The sequence below is a fragment of the Pelodiscus sinensis genome, chromosome 22 (genome assembly GCF_049634645.1).
Source record: "Pelodiscus sinensis isolate JC-2024 chromosome 22, ASM4963464v1, whole genome shotgun sequence".
Taxonomy (NCBI): Eukaryota; Metazoa; Chordata; order Testudines; family Trionychidae; genus Pelodiscus; species Pelodiscus sinensis.
This window is the reverse complement of record NC_134732.1, coordinates 10,747,179-10,761,851: the sequence shown is the minus strand read 5'-3', so window position 1 is coordinate 10,761,851 and position 14,673 is coordinate 10,747,179. Positions and strand designations below refer to the sequence as shown.

At 48.9% G+C, this 14,673-nt stretch overlaps 1 protein-coding gene across 5 annotated transcripts in view; it reads right to left on the bottom strand.

Annotated features, from left to right (window-relative positions):
* The window catches only part of ENG (endoglin), a 76,259-nt gene that overhangs the window by 38,168 nt on the left and 23,418 nt on the right, over positions 1-14,673 (bottom strand). The gene's annotated exons all lie outside the window — the stretch shown is intronic.

The window sequence follows — 14,673 nt, the reverse complement described above, 5'->3', positions numbered from 1 at the left end:
CAGTGCACAGGCCAGCTGCTGGTTCAGGCCCCTCTCTCTGAATAAAGGGATGGTCCGGAGGTTCCATGCTAGCCGGAGACTTGGGAGAAGGGCTTCCCATTCCCGTCTGCACAACAGGGATAACAACCCAGCCCTGCCTCCTGCGGGTTTGGGAAGATAAATACACCCAAGATGGCAAGATGCTCAGGCAATGCAGTAATGGGGCCAAGTGAGTACCTGAGCCAAATACTTAGAAGTCAGCTTAGTGGAATGGCAAGAAAGGAAACGTTTCATGGGTGGGTGAGGGTCTGTGGCCTGTAACATGCAGGAGAGCAGACTAGATGATCATAATCGTCTTCTCTGGCCTTAAAGTCTATGGGCTTGTCTCTACTGTGGGGTGGATTGAAGCTGCAGTGATTGATCCACAAGATCCACTAAATCGACTGCCCATCACTCTCTCATCAACTCTGGAATTCCACCAGAACAGGAGTCAACAGGAGAACTTTTTCTGTCCAACCCCCTACAGTCTGGCCTCTGTGGTGAGCAGATCTAAGCCAGGGCTACTCAACTTTTGAAGCCCGGGGGGCCACAATGATACTCACAGCATATGCCAATGGCCACAACTTAAGTGTGGTTGCATATACATGTAAATATTTATGCAAATATATGCAAATAGCTTCTTAATTCACTGAAGGGCATGAATACAAAGCACTTTCCACAATACCCCAGTGCTCCTGGCACCTCCTCCCTTTGGTTTAGAAACGCCAACACCCTGTACCCATCTGTTCCAGCCAGCCCGTCCACTTGCATCTTTCAATGCTCACCCCACCTGGAAGATGCCTCGCCAGCGTGGAGAGTGTTCCCAGTGGAGACCATGTTCAAAGGATGTTGAGTCCCACATAAACCCAAACTGCACCATGGGCCGCAAACAAGCAGGTGTTGAGTAGCCCTGATCTAACCTATGTCTATTTGAGTTACACGACTAACGCAACTCAAATTGCACGGCTTAGATTGACCTGTCCTTGTAGTGTAGCTCTGCCCTAGGAGTCTACCAGACTTGAATACCCATGGCCCAAAGCACCATCCCAATGATCAATGGGCTGCTGAAACAGATGCCACATGCCACATGCCACTTCTATACTACCCAGACCTCTGAAGAGCCTCCTGCAACGCATCACCTTGCAGGCTAGTAAGAGTCAGCGGGGTTGACAGCCACCGTGAGCCCTGGGGCAGGGTGGGGGCAGCTCTCTGCTCCTGGAAGGGGCAGGGTCGAGGACAGTCAGCCCTTAGCACCACTTGGACCACAGCACTGGGCCCCTCCTTCCAGTCCTCAAAATTGCGCAAAGCAGCAGTAGCGGTGGTGATTAGGGTTGCCAGATGGTTGAAACAAAAATACCAAATATCGCCCCCCCCCCCAAAAATGGGGAAAAATTCTGTTGAAGGGGAAAAAAAAAAGGGGGGGGGGAGACCAAAGTTGTTGAGCAGCAAAAAAAAAAAAACCAACAAAAAAAAAACCCTCCAAGGACTTAGTAAGCTAAAAAATTAAAATAAAACAGCATTAAAATAGCATGTCCCCTTTAAGCACAGGGATAGGAACAGGGGAATGGTTGAGCATTAAGACTTCCCCTAGCTCTTTTGGCCGGCAGCCATTTTGTCCTGCCAGCCTTGGGGAACCAGGTAAACATGGGGGCTGCGGTCGGGGTGGGGGTGGAGGTGTTGGGGGCAAGAAGGGGATTCGGGGGTGGGGGGAGCGGCGAGGCTGGGCACTGAGTGTTTGTAGGGTTGCCAGGTGCCCAGCGTTTTTGCCTCCTGGCTGGGGAAAAATTCAGAAAATACCAGACATCTCAGGTGTCCAATATTCTCTGCATTTTTTTACCGGACAGGAGCCGAAAATACCGGACTGTCCGGGTGAATACTCGGCAACCCCAGGAGCTCTGGGCTCCTTTGAATGGCTGGGTCCTGGGGCATTTGCACCCTTTGCCCCCCTAAGTGGCTGGCCTGGTAAAAGCTGTGTCACCCACAGGCTAACAGGGTCAGACCCTCAGCTAGTACAAATCAGCATCACTCTGCTGAAGATTATGCTCCCCTGATTTCAGCCATCTGAGGGCCTAACCCGGGGCTGAAGTGCAGTCAGCGATCCCTTTCATGATGGCATCCCTGAAGTCAGGGTGGTGACCTCAGTTAGCCCAGGCTGTGTGAGTTAGCCTGGGATCGTAGCCTGTAGGGCTGAGGCCTGCTTCTCTTTATGTAAAAATGTGTTGAAAATGTAAGTAGGCCCCAAAATCTGTTTCCTCAGAATAGATGTGTCAGCAGCCAAGCAAGTTTGGTAAAACATGAGTAAAGTCAAGTAAGACAATTCAGTTAGGGCATAACCCGAGGTCCTGTTGTTTTAGGCCTAACTTGTTTTTACAAATGTTATTCAATAAAATGTTTATGTTTGGGGAAATGTTATCTATGTTGATTGTTATTGGTGTGGCATTTATACAAATGTCAGTTCTAATTATGCTTAATGTTAACTAGACAATAAAGAAGTAGAAAATATTAAATTATGGTCTTCAAAGTACAGATATGGTAAAAAGTAGATTTAATGTTAATTAATGATGAGATGTTGTTATAATTGTTTAGTCAAAGGGTAGCAGACTAAATTTAACTTGGGCACATCCATCCACCCACCCCCAAAGTACTGTTAGCGAAATGATATCACCCATTCACCTCATGTGGGGAGTACTCACCCCTAAATGCGGCTGCCCTCTTAGAATGTGAGTATCAGTGCAGTGTACAGGTACAGCGCTATGCCTGTTTGTTAACTACCTATTTTATATTAAATAATATTTTTAATTTTATCACTTGTGTTATTTAGTCCACTGCAAAATGAAATTATCTGTAACTCCCCCAGAGGCTCAAAACTTAAAGAATGCTGTTCAATGGCTTCCCTAATCTTTTCAGTCATGTGCAGATTTTTCCCATCCACGTGCAGAATACATTTTTGATGTGCACCAAGGCATACGTGAATGTGCACCACCAGTAGAAACAAAACCCTATCTGGGACATTCCACTCATCAGCTGGGTGGCATTTGAATCTCTCCTAAGTGTCTGCATAGGTGTACAATGATTCTGTTTGGTTTTAGTCCTTATTTTTATATGACTCATTGGGAACACATAAACCACAGGTTACAGGATCCAGGTGAAGCTGACTTTGACTCCCTCAGATAACTGATGGGCAGGATCCCCTGGGATGCTTACATAAAGGGGGAAGGGAGTCCAGGAGAGCTGGCAGTATTTTAAAGAAGCTTTATTAAAGGCACAGGAAGAAACCATCCTGATACGCAGTAAGAAAAGCAAATATGGTAGGCGACTATATTGGCTTACCGGGGACATCCATGGTGAGTTTAAACACAAAAAGGAAGCTTACAAGAGGTGGAAACTTGGACAGATGACTAGGGAGGAGTATAAATATATTGCTTGAGAACGCAGGGGGATAATCAGGAAGGTGAAAGCACAATTGGAATTGCAGCTAGTGAGGAATGTGAAGAGTAACAAGAAAGGTTTCTACAGGCATGTTAGCAATAAGAGGGTGATCAGAGAGCATGTGGGGCCCTTAGTGGATGACGGCGGTAACCTAGTGACAGACGATGTGGGAAAAGCTGAAGTACTCAATGCTTTATTTGCTTTTGTCTTCACAGACAAGGTCCGCTTCCAGACTACTGCACTAGGTAATACAGTATGGGAAGGAGGTGGGCAGCCCTCAGTGGAGAAAGAACAGGTTAAGAATTATTTAGAAAAGCTAGACACACACAAATCCATGGGTTCGGATTTAATGCATCTGAGGGTACTGAGGGAATTGGCAAATGTCATTGCAGAGCCTTTGGCCATTATCTTTGAAAACTCATGGAGATCGGGAGAGATCCCGGATGATTGGAAAAAGGCAAATGTAGTACCCATCTTAAAAAAGGGAAGAAGGACAATCCAGGGAACTACAGACTAGTTAGTCATACCTCAGTCATTGGAAAAATCATGGAGGGGATCCTCAAGGAATCCATTTTGAAGCACTTAGAAGAGGGAAAAGTGATCAGGAATATTCAACATGGATTCACCAAGGGCAAATCATGCCTGACCAATCTGATTAGCTTCTATGATGAGGTAACTGGCTCTGTGGACATGGGAAAGTCAGTGGATGCGATATACCTTGATTTTAGCAAAGCTTTTGATATGGTCTCCCACAATATTCTTGCCAGCAAGTTAAGGGAGTATGGTTTGGATAAATGGATAGGAAGCTGGCTAGATTGTCAGGCCCAATGGATAGTGATCAACAGCTCCATGTCAGGTTGGCAGTTGCTTTCTAGTGGAGTGTCCCACGGATCAGTTCTAGGGCCAGTTTTGTTCAACATCTTAATTAATGACCTGGATGAGGGGATGGATTGCACCCTCAGCGAGTTCGCAGATGACACTAAGCTAGGGGGAGAGGTAGATACACTGGAGGGCAGAGATAGGGTCCAGAGTGACCTAGACAGAGTAGAGGATTGGGCCAAAAAAAATATGATAAGGTTCAACAAGGACAAGTACAGAGTCCTGCACTTGGGATGGAAGAATCCCAAGCATTGTTACAGGCTGGAGACTGAATGGCTAAGTAGCAATTTGACAGAAAAGGACCTGGGGATTACAGTGGATGAGAAGCTGGATATGAGTCAACAGTTTGTCCTTGTAGCCAAGAAGGTGAATAGAATATTAGGGTGCATTAGGAGGAGCATTGCCAGCAGATCTAGAGAAGTGATTATTCCCCTTTTTGCGGCTCTGGTGAGGCCACATCTGGAGTACTGTATTCAGTTCTGGACCACCCTCTATAGAAAGGATGTGGACGCATTGGAGAGGGTCCAGCAGAGGGCAATCAAAATGGTTAGGGGGCTGGAGCATATGACATATGAGGGAGGCTGAGGGATTTGGGCTTATTTAGTCTGCAGAAGAGAAGAGTGAGGGGGGATTTGATAGCAGCCTTCAACTTCCTGAGGGGCGGTTCCAAAGAGGATGGAGAGAGGCTGTTCTCAGTAGTGATGGATGGCAGAACGAGGAGCAATGGTCACAAGTTGCAGCAGGGGAGGTCTAGTTGGATATTAGGAAAACTATTTCACTAGGAATGTGGTGAAGCACTGAAATGGGTTATCTAGGGCAGTGGTGGAATCTCCATCCCTAGAGGTTTTTAAATCTCGGCTTGACAAAGCCCTAGCTGGGTTGATTTAGTTGGGATTGGTCCTGCCTTGGGCAGGGGACTGGACACAATGAGCTCTTGAGGTCTCTTCCAGCAGTAGGATTCTATGACATGCAGGAGCTTGGAACAGAAAGCATCCCTGTATTTACCAGGGATGTAAAATCCTATTTAATTAGTTAATCAATTAAACATTACGTTTAACAGTTTAACAGTTTAACTCAAGTGGTCACCAGTTCTTGCACAGGAGGGCTTATCCCTGAGTGGGAGCGTGAAAGTATTTGCGCAAGAAGCACTGATTTTGTACATTACAAAGTCAGTGCTCTTGTGCAAATTCAAGCGGCCAGTGTAGACAGCTGGCAAGTTTTTGCGCAAAATCTTGCCAGTCTAGATGCATCCATGGGGTAAAGAAGAGCATGAAGCCTCCTTCCCCATCAGACTCCATGTTGCCTTCCTGACTGCATGATAAACTTTCCTTTGAGGAGTAGCCTCTTTCAGAGGAATCCATTGTGAAGGTTCACTGGGCTATCCAAAAAAGTGACAGAGAACCCCAACTTCTCTCTTTTACCCAAGAAGACAAAGGCACCAGCACTGTGGACCTTGGGGAGAGATCCTGATCATGGGTAGGGTAAGTCACCAACTTTTTGGGAAAATAACAAACTGTTGAATCTTGACTCCTTCACGGAGCAGTGAGCCAATATCGTTTGGAACTATCGGAGAGGGCTGGACATTGCAGAACAGACATTTTGGGGAAAATCCAGGACTGGAAGTGTGTTAGTCACCCTGCAATAGTAACCAAGGCTGGTGGAAGCCACAGTGTGGATGAGGGGCTGCAGACATGCTGCGGGAGTCACATTGCTGAGGCAGTCCTGTCTAACACACGGACACTACAGGATGTGCCCTGCATGCTGGTGAGCAAGTTGTGAGAGGCCCAAGTTGAGAGCAGGGCTGACAAGAGACTTTGCTAGCCTCTTCCAGTCAGCCCTTCAGTGCCACCTGGGCCAGAGGGTGTGCGCTGCCGAGGGCTCTGGGAGTGATTTAAAGGGGCCAGGACTTTGGCTGCTACCGAGGTAGTAACAGCTGGGAGCCCTGGGCCTTTTTAAATTGCCGGGTGTTGCGGAACCCGCCCCTCTTCCCCTGTCAGCATCTCTGGTTGGGAGCAACAACAGCAAAACATTCTGAGGCACTCAAAGTTATGGGACAGGCGATGAGCCCTTACTGGGCTGGATTGCACCTGAATAGGTGAGACATCCGTACAGATTCTGTACAGCTGGGCTCAGTCTTTTCACTACTATGTGGGACTTGCTCTAAGGGCTGCTGATCGAAGTGTTTGGTTGTAGGCTGCCCACAGGTGAAAACGGACAGAAATAAAACCACTTGGTCTGTATATTACGTCCACACCAGCTTCCCTGTTGCACTGTTCGATTCTTCTCAGTGCCCAAAACCCAAATGGCCTCTGGACCCAAAAAGAATAACGGAAATCTGTGGGCAAGATCCTCAGCTGCTATAAAATGATGCAGCTGTATTGGCTGTAGCAGAGGAATTGCCTCAGCAGGCCCACTGATGGGGGGACGGGCTGGTGATTCTAAGGGGCCCGGGCACCACCACTGCTCCTGTGTCAGTCAGAGCTCTGGCCCCCTTTCAATTGCCTCTGGAGCACTGCTCCACCGCTCCACGCAGCTCTGAGGCTCGGTGGGGGGCATATGCCACAGTCTGGGAAGTGCCCCTTCTGGCTGAGGCCACACCCCTTCTGAGGGCATGGAGCCAGCCCCCCACACTCCACCTTGCGCTGGGGCCCAGGGTGGCTCTCGGCCTCGCTGTGGCTCAGCATCCACCAATGGCTGAGGTTCCACAGAAAGCTGAGCGAAGGGGAGAAGCCCAGCAGTCCTCCTCCCCCTGGACACAGTAAGGAATGTGAATATCACGCCCAGTCCTTGGAGGCAGAGTTAAAGAGGAAACAGAAAAGCCTGGAGCCCTACCCTTCTCTTGGCACTTTGCATTTGTTTGCACATAACTGTGAAGCTGGGATGCTTTTTGGTCTCTGGAATTCTCAAGCTCCGTCGGTATGCAGAGACCATTGTTATTGTTACTGTTTATTATTCGCATTACTGTAGCGCCGAGCCGTTCTTAGCATGGACCAGGACCCCCCTGAGCAAGGTGCTGTATAAACAAGGAACAAAACACTGTTGTGTTCTTGAAGCGGGTGTGCCCAGGAGTGGAGGAATCACGCACCATGCTTGCTCGCTCTCCAAGGCTACACCTATACTGCAAGCCTCTTGTGGAAGAGCAAATGCAAATGGAGCTATTTCTGAATCTAACACCCATACACTTTGCTCATTGTTCATGTTTGTTTAGGACAAAAGGAAAAACAGACGATTTAGAGAGCACCATTAGCACAAGCAGCCCTTTCTCAGCACACCAAGAAAAGGAAAATTACCGCCTAACTCAATGCAAATAATACATGAGCAGATGCAGAAGTGGGAACAGATGACAGAACACTGCTAGAGAGAACCAGTTCTGGGTAGGAATTCAGGAGAAAAGCAGGTAGGAAGGAAGGATGTGAAAGGAGAGGTTGCTTATGGTAACTCCAAATATCTTTTAAACATCCAGTGATCTTGTACTATGGATCCAGAGAGATTTCGCTGCCACCACAATTCTGGAAAATCTTCCATTTCCTGCAGGCAACAGACTGTCCCTTCCAGCCATGCCCCGAACAAGCAGAACTTACGAGTGCCAATTCCACAGAGTCTGTAGTTTTCTACCAAATCTAAATGAAGCAAAATTTCACTCTGGCTGGATTGAGTCTGGGGACTACCTGCTTCAAAACATAGAAAGGGATCACGTAAGCTAAAGGACCGACTCTGTTAGCTGGGGGCAGCAGCAGGCAGACCGCGACTGAGCATCAGCTACACAGGGGAAGATGTAACATGTGTGGTCAGCATGCCACAAACTTAAGAAAACCCCACACAGGCAGAAATACTGTTTCCATCTTTTTTGGCGCGAAGAGCCAGTAGAGCACGAAAAAAGAGCTGTTACCCTGTCACCCGAGATTTGGAGAGTTGTCTCTTCACAGATGGTCTAGAGAATAGTGGGAGAACTTACACCTCCAAAGGCTAGAGCAGGTGAAGGGCTATATAAAGCCCTGCATGGATACAAAAATGTGGATCTAGGCTCAACTCATCATCCAATTCACAGTCTATGAGCTGGATTTTACACAGCAAGCCATCTGGAGGGGAGGGAGCACAAATGAGCGAGAAGGGGGCAGGGTAGAACAGGGTAGAGGCAGGCAGCACGAAAGCAGGAACAGGGGGTAAGGAGCAGCAGGGTCCCAGACCTGGGGCTCTGCAGGTCAGTGCTCACCAGCCCGGGGGAAGGGAAGCTGGACATGATCATGGAGAGCAGCTTGGGTCAAAGTACTGAAGTGCACTGGGACATTTTAAGCCAAAATTCAAAGGTTTTGCCCAGGTTCATTTCTCTTTCTCTCATTGGCATTATGCTCCTTATAACCCAGTCTCCCTTAGGTTTTTATTGATTACAACAATGTTCCCCAGCAACTAGGCTTGATAATGACTTGCTATCTTCCACAGCAAGATAGTGACCCTGCTCATATTGTAGGATCAACATCTGCCTTTTCACTTAGTAACAGCCAATCCAAGGTCCTTGTCAAGACTGTTCCCCACTCTGGCACGATGAATGCAGAAGTGTGTGGGGGGGGGAGGCCCACAAAAGCACCCCAAAACCTGATCTCTACAGGCTTTGGTACAAAAACGTCCCCCCCAAATCCTAATACCCGGATTTTGGGAAATAAAAACCGCTGCAACCATCCAAGCATTCCAAGAAGAAAACCAGGGAAGAGATTACTTGGGAAATCTCCTCTCTAAAACCTCAGGGGTACCTCAAGTTCATTTCCCTGCAGAGCTTGAAAAAGAAAAGAGCTGCAGTCTGTGGTAGCTGCCCCCTCGTCGGAGGCATGCAGATACCCACAGACAGATTTTTCAGGACACAGAAATGAGCCAATACCAGGTTAATAAAAAAAAACTTTTTTATTATCAAAACAAAACCATAGTTGCCAGTATAGTGATTAGATTAAAAAGAGCCACCAATTAATATACTCGCGGGGGATCCTCCCATGGGCTCAAATTTTAGTTACAAAAGATAGGAAAAACCCACTTTTAACAGCACAGACATCATTTCCACATTCTCAGACCAGGAAGACAATAAAGCCTGATGGGTTAACTAACTTTGCCCTACTTACATATTTTGAGGAGACTTTTCTTGGAGGGAGACAGGCCTTTCCATCTCCCTGTTACTTGCAAGAAACTCACTCTGACAAAGGAGGGAAAAGTTAAAAATCCCTTTGTCCCAGTTTGAAATCCCCACCTGCATTGTTATTGGCTTACCAGATACCTGGCTAGGTACAGGGGACATAGTTAACCCTTAGTCCCCAGGTGCTGGCCAGTCCTCATGGTTATGACAGTCCTTATTCCATAGCTGTGGCAAACACATGACTTCAGAGCCACAGTAGTGACATCAGTGGGGCTGACAGACTGGCTGGGTCTCTGGGCAAGGGGGAGTGGCTTTGCACCCCTGGAAGGGGTGAGGCCTCAGATGGAAAGGGCGGAGGCTTGGATGGAAGGGCAAGGGTGCCATTTTGGGGGCTGAGTTTGAACTCCTAGATTTCATACTTGAGGTCTGATTAAAGCCCAGGCTCTGACTCCAGAGGCAGTTCTTAAATGCAACAGAGTTTGAACTGCTTGCAGCTTTGCCTTGGCGACAGAGCATTTGTTGTAAAAAGAAAGAGGCAGGTGATTAAGAATGACAAAAGGCTGGGTTATAACAAAACATTGCCAGGTACACTTAAAAGATAGGAAAAGAATAGGAATGAGTGTTGTGCTGCAGGGATCTGTATTTGGAGTACTGATGTTAAACATCTCAAAATATTCTTGAAAAAGAGTAAACAGTGACTAATCCAAAGCTGATAGAAAAGAGTTATAAAGGGATCTCACAAAACCGGGTGACGGGCAACACAAGGGCAGATGGAATTCAATGTGAATAAGTGCCAAGTAATGCACCTGGGAAAATATAATCCTAATGATACATACAAACACGATGGAGTCTAAAATAGCTGTTTCCATTCAAGAAAGATCTTGGAATCATTGTGGATAGTTCCCTGAAAACATCTGCTTAATGTGCAGTGACAGTCTAAAATCTAAAAAGCTAACAGAATATCAGGAATCATTAGGAAAGGAATAGATGATAAGACAGAAAATATTATATTGCTTCTATATAAGTCATTGTATGCCCACATCTTAAATACTGCATGCAGATCTGGTCACTCCATCTAATATATATATATATTGGATTTGGAAAAGGTACAGAAAGGGCAACAGAAAAGATTAGGGGTGAGGAACAGCTTCCATATGAAGGGAGATTAACAAGACTGGGACTTTTCAGTTTGGAAAAGAAATGACTAAAAGGTTGAGGGATATGTTAGCTGTCTAGAAAATCATGAATGGAATAGAGGCAAGGACAAACTGAGGTACAAAGTCTCTTTTTTTCTCCTAGAGGGCACCCTACCACTTGAGGGTTGAGATGTATTAGCAGGGCAGTTTGTGATGGAAGCTGTACCAGTTAGCAGGATAAATACAGGACTTCAGCAATCAGGGCTGTCTCTCCGACACCCTTCATCAACATTAAATTCACCTGCAGAAAGAGTGTGTGGATCCTGGTTTATTAGATGTGGCTGATTTTGGTGAATGAGTTTTGACAGAGGGCCTGTTTTACCTAAGGACACAGGAGAAGAAGCCACTCACACACAGACTGGCAATCCAGTCAGGCTGACAACCTGTCTGCCAGCAACCAGTGCGGGATGCTTTAAGCCCTGTTCTGTGACTTTGTAGACACAGTCACCTCCACTGCTTACAAGTACAGTCTGTGTCCACACCGCAGCTTTCTGCCATTGCAGTTGTGTTTGCACGGCTACGCGTATCGCCCCTTTGGACTGCGTTTGTATAAGGGCGGGCACAGAGCTGCAGCTGAGGGAGCGCACGGGAGATGTGCACACAAAGCAACACGAGCAGCATGCACATCACGCCGAGAGCCAGCAGGAAAGAGGCTCAGTGAAACAAGTCACAGAGGCCTGCGGGGGGACCCATCTGAACTGAAGAAAAACCCAGCGTGTCAGGCTGCTTAGAGCAGTGGTTCTCAAACATTTTGGCTTATGGACCACCTAACAATGTAAACCTTTCCATGGACCACCAGCGCTAATGGAAACTCACCGTTAATTACGTAATTACCCTTGAGCCATTTTGCTAATGCTGCAGCTGGGGAGAACGGTTTAATTTACATTATGAAACAGATGAAGCATTTTGACTTTCTCACGTTAGTTTATCAAACTTCATTTTAAATAAAGTAAAATAATAATTTATGTCCAACACAAAAAGGTTTCAATGTTTTCTTTATTTATGGCAAGGGTCAGGGACCACTGACCCACAGAAAAATCATCTGGGGACCACACAAAAAAATTCACCAAAGAACCCCAATGCTCTCTGACATGGCCTCCAATTGAGACACCGCACTCTACTTGCACTCCAGTACCATGGGTGAGGGGAAGAGACAGGGAGGACTGAGGTTCAGGGCTTCCCATAGGCCAGATTTACTTGTGGATCCCCTTAGGCTCTGGAGTAGGGACAAAAATGAGGGGTTCCGTGTGATAGGGCTGCCAGCGAGTAGGATAGGGATGGGGTTTGGGATCTGTATGGGACGTAGGGTGCAAAAGCAGGCTGAGAATAGGGTGTCTGGCCAGGAAGAAGGGTGCAGGAGCAAGGGAGGGTGCAGAGTATGGCCAGGAGGGAGGGGGCCATTGACACAGCTGCTGTTCCTGATCCTCACACTGGGAAGGGGACACCCCAATGTACTGAGATCCCCACAACTCAAACTCCCACAGTTACCTGTCCTCCCCCCACATTTCACGTAGAGACAGGCCCGGCCACAGAGTGAGCAAGAGAGCAGCCGGGTGGGCCGGGCCCTAGGCAACTGCCTTGCTTGCCTTGCCCAAAGGCTAGGCCTGCATAGAGATCCCCAAAGCTACCCCCTCACCTACTAAGAGATCCCTACAGATAACCCCCTCATTCACCGAGCTCTCCTGCCCTGTCCACGCCCCCATGCCCAGCAGACATGGCTCCCTCCTGTCTGTCTCCCAACCACGTGCAGGGGCGGAGCAGGCAAGGTCTATGCAAACACCAGCAGGGCACAGGGCTCGGCACTCTTAAGCCATCCCGGCAGAAAGCCCCATGTTCCCGGAGCTCCCGCCTTTGCATGGGACGGGGTGGGGCTGGGAGTTAAGTGAGTTGTCCAGTCTGGGTGCAGGAGGCATTGGGGCCTGCCAGGGTGTCTGGGAAGGGCAGCAACTCCAGCATCTCCCGGAGAAGCCGGGACGAGCCCCTGGGAAGCAGCAGCGGGAAGGCTCCACGCTAGGAAGCGCCGCCGCTCTGAAATCCCCACGCGTCCTGCTCTCACATTTCCAGTGGGAGGGGACAGGGAAGCGGTGAGAAATACCCACCCCGCCCCCCTGCCTGGCGGCCACACTTCTCTGCACCCCAACCTCCCCTCCAAGTCAGGGCTTTCTTCACCCCCCACTGCCTCCTTCAAGTGGGAAGCCAGAGCTGGTGTTGCAGCCTTGCGGCTGCACGGTAACCACCAGGCTGCAGTGGCAGCAAAGGCTCCCCATTGCATAGGAGGGGGGCTGAGCTCTTGCCAGGGACCACCTGGGGGGTGGCCGCAGACGGCACTTTGAGAACCACTGATTGAGAAATATCTGGCAGGAGCCCCGAATCTAATTCCTATATCAAGGAAGAAAATTAAATACATATTAGACCCGCTCAGCTCTAATACTCACATCTTGTGGCAAGTCACTTAGGGGACACCAGTTAAGTCTAAAGTTATAATATAAATTCTTACTCAGATACTAGAAGTCAGAAGGGACCAGCATGATCGCCTGGTCTGACCTGCACATTGCAGGCCACTGGAATAGGCCCCTAACCTCCCGCTGAGTTCCTGAAGTCCTCAAATCATAGTTACAAGACAGAGTTCTGGAGAACTCACCGTTTACACTAGTTTCAACTTGCAAGTGACCTGTGCCCCCTGCTGCTGAGGAAGGTGACCCCTCCCCCCCCCCGAGGGTCTCTGCCAATCTGACCTGGGGGAAAATTCCTTCTTCACCCTGTATATGATGACAGACTCTGAGCACATGGGCAAGACCCACCAGGCAGATCCCTGGGAAATAATTCTCTTTAGTAACTCGGAGCCCTCCCCGTCTAGGGTCCCAGTTCCAGCCAGTGGGGAGTTTTGCTCCAGGCAGTCGCCAGTGGGCTTCCTGCCATTGCAGGCAGTCCCATCAGACCATCCCCTCCCTAAACTTCTCAAACTCAGTCTTGAAGCCAGTTAAGTTTTTTGCCCCCGTTGCTCCCCTTAGGAGACAGTTTCAGAACTTCACTCCTGACCGTTAGAAACTTTTGCCTAATGTCAGCCTAAACGTGTTGGCGAATTTATATCCTTTTGTTCAGTGGCTTGACTTAAATAACGCCTCGCCCTCAGGGGTATTTATCCCTCTGATGTATTCATACAGAGCAGTCATTTCTCCCTCAGCCATGTCTTGGTTTGGACCACACAAGCCAAGCTCTTTGAGTCACTTCTCATAAGAGAGGTTTCTCTTAGGGATGTTAACGATCATGTATTTGTGTAAACAAGTAACTGGAAATGTTAGTAGTTACACCAGTGTCCCCAGTGCGGTGCCCGCAGGCATGATGGTGCCCGCCGGGGCAGTTATGTGTGCCCACCTAGTGATCCGGGCCAGCCACAGCCATTCTTGCGCCCCAGGCGCCCAGCACACGTGCAGCCCCCGGGCGCGCGGCACATGCATGGTGTCGCCCCGGGCGCGTGGCACATGCATGGTGTCGCCCCGGGCGCGTGGCACATGCATGGTGTCGCCCCGGGCGTGTGGTGCATGCGCGACCCCCGCCCCCAGGTGCCCATCAGCCTCAAAAGGTTGGGGACCACTGAGTCACACGCTTACACGCAGGGGGTGATGAAGAGGCAGCAGGAGGGGCAGGCGGCTCAGCGGGAGCCAATATGTGTGAGGAGCCAGCTTGAAAGCTGCTTCCTGCATGTTCCAGCTTCCACTTGTCCCCCTCCCTGCCCTATGGGGGGCAGCTCCACAGAAGCTGGCACACAAGGAAAGCCAGCTTAAAAGCCAGCTTCCCAGCACATGCTTTTAAGTTGGCTTCCCCCTTCCTGCCTGCCCCCCATGCTGCCTCTGTGGAAGGTAGCAAGGGGGCCAGGCAGCTCTCTGGAGCTGGCTCCCCACATGTACCGGCTCCCAATGTGTACGAAGGCAGCAAGGGGGGTGCATGTAGTCATTAGGATTAACTGAGAAGCCCAGGCTTGTTGGTTAATCATGTAATCGACTCCACGCTAACAGCCCTAGGGTTTCTTCC